At 36.7% G+C, this 2,416-nt stretch overlaps 1 long non-coding RNA gene across 1 annotated transcript; it reads left to right on the forward strand.

Annotated features, from left to right (window-relative positions):
* Positions 1-471: 471 nt before the first annotated feature.
* LOC135834858 (uncharacterized) lies at positions 472-1,997 on the forward strand. The gene is made up of 3 exons (XR_010556786.1): positions 472-1,190; positions 1,273-1,739; positions 1,806-1,997. It is a non-coding gene; the product is annotated as an uncharacterized LOC135834858 (long non-coding RNA).
* Positions 1,998-2,416: the final 419 nt, after the last annotated feature.

Raw genomic sequence — 2,416 nt, forward strand, 5'->3', positions numbered from 1 at the left:
GCAAACGTCAGGAGTGGAGGAGTGTCGTTATTCAAACCGGCGGCTACCATTTCCGGGTCCTCAAGTAAAGGTTCTTGATGTTGGATTACCTGGACGTTGTTGTGCGCCAGGTTAAGGAGCAAATCCGCGGCTTGGTGCACATCCATGATCATCCCGTTTTCTCCAATGTCGCCTTCCATATCTTGTGCTACGTTGTTCTGGTCGTTCGGTAGGAAATTCGGTGGTAGAGGATCGAGTGGCGGCATTCTGGTTGTGTGTGGTGTAATCGAGTACTTACAGGCAAATTTTTCGTATCACGTTAACTGCACTTGTCGCGAATGTTTATTACAAAGAAAATGATCCGCACTCTATATCGCGAATGTATATGTTAACGAAAAAATCCGCAGTCTATATTGCGAATTTGACTAATGTCGGTTCTAGTACCGGTGTTATGAACTCGAATTGAAAATAAGAAAAAATTAACGCGAAAAAATGGCGAATTATAAGCGAGGCTTTCTAACACGAATTGGCTTATACCAATGTACGACTATTACTGAGCTGAGAATATGAGAAGTCGACAACAAAATCACGACAAAGTCGAGACAAGAAGTCGCTTGATAAAAAAAGAAAAAAAAAATAAAATATCAAAAGATAGGTCCTTATCGCGAATTTCCTAGAATCGTATCCGTTCGGCTGGAGACGATCAAACGGGGGTGACGTAATTTTGGTACAATAATATTTTATTGCTTTGTTCGATGTTTTAACGATCGCCAAATTACTGCCTAGTTAACAATGTGTAATTTTTTGAATGTGCAGGTGTTCGATTTTTGGGGAAGAAAAATGCTTGTCGAAGATTTATGGTCATCCATCAAACAGTGGTCAAGTTTTCATCGATGATATTGGCGACATAGATTGCAACATTTTCGACGTGGGATCAACCGGTTTTTTCGTGAGTAAATTTTGAGTATTATTTTATCATGGATTATGAACATTTTAATTGATTTTTTCAATTCTACAGGGTGTTTAGAAATGATCGAGACGACAAGAAAAGGTTCAACTGGTATTGGATGTATTAGTCGATTTATATCGTGATTAAGCCTGAGAAGGATTTTTGGCATTCCTCATTCTAGAATTTGGAATTTTTTGGGATTGGATCGAGATGACAGGTGTGAACGTGTTCGTGATTTCTAAACAGTATTAACGACTGAAAGGTGAGTTACAATTTTTTACCAATATAGTACGATTGTTCCTGTTTAATTTTGATCATTTTTGTAATCTCTTTACTTATTTCAGGTACGATGTTGAAAGTCGACTCGCGAAAAGGAATGACCTAAATCAATCGTACTTTCAAGATTTATTTGAGGCTACGGGAGCTTCCCATTATCCTAGAATTTTGGGAAAGTGAAATGGAATTGACGACTAGGAATGTGTTTTGTAACCATCATCGGGGGAAATTCTTGAATAACAAACAAGTGAGCTATAAATTTGGATTTTACGTGTGAATACTATTCCTATCTATTTTTCGAATGGTGTGTAATTTTGTACAGGTTTTCAGAATTTGAAATTTCGACGATATTTTGGGAAGCTGTGTTGATTTGAAATTCCTTATCTTATGGTCATTAACGTACTGCAAATTTTGGCGAAAACGTGTGATGTTGAACCGGATCTAGATCCTAATTTGTAGATTCATTCATCGTGTACAAGGAATAAAATACTTCAGCGATGTATTTTATCGTTCCTGAATGCTACTTCTAATACAGGTAAGAAGTATTCAAATGATTTTTAAGTAAATTTTTTGTGTACTAAAATTCTTTGGTACTTCTTAGATTTTTTGAAAAAATATATGATCGTTTTGAGTGCACAAAAGGAGCGACGTGGGACCGAAGAATTTAGCAACCGGATTCATGCTTCAATATTGGGTGAGAGTTGATTAATTTATTTATTTAGACGCTGTTAATTTGGATTATGATCGAGAAGAATTTTTTGAAGAAATGTGGACACGGATAATGTGTATTCGAATCGAAGAAAATGAAGATTTTAAATTTCACGAATTTTATTATGGGGTAGTGGTTATGAGTAAGGAGTATTGGCTACCTATGATGAAAGAGTATCCAGTACTCCTTATCCGTAGCTAATAATCCTTCAGGATTTTCCAAATATGGTCTGCGGATTTTGCTTAGTCGAAGATCACAAACTCCGAAAATTTATCGTGCTATTTCTCTGACTTGCGGTCATTCTAGCGGATATCGTCCAGCGGTAAAGAATGACGTACACTTATGTTTACGTGTGTACAGCATTCTTTACTGTTTGTCGCTATTTTGCACAATCAATGATCAGAAAAGTTATGAAATGCTTTCGTCTAGGTATTAGTTGGGGGTATTGGAGGTAAGAAAATGGTAGTTGCGTATTTTGAAAGCAACTCGCATTTTCTTCCCTT

This window comes from Planococcus citri, chromosome 2 (assembly GCF_950023065.1).
Source record: "Planococcus citri chromosome 2, ihPlaCitr1.1, whole genome shotgun sequence".
In the NCBI taxonomy this organism is placed as follows: Eukaryota; Metazoa; Arthropoda; class Insecta; order Hemiptera; family Pseudococcidae; genus Planococcus; species Planococcus citri.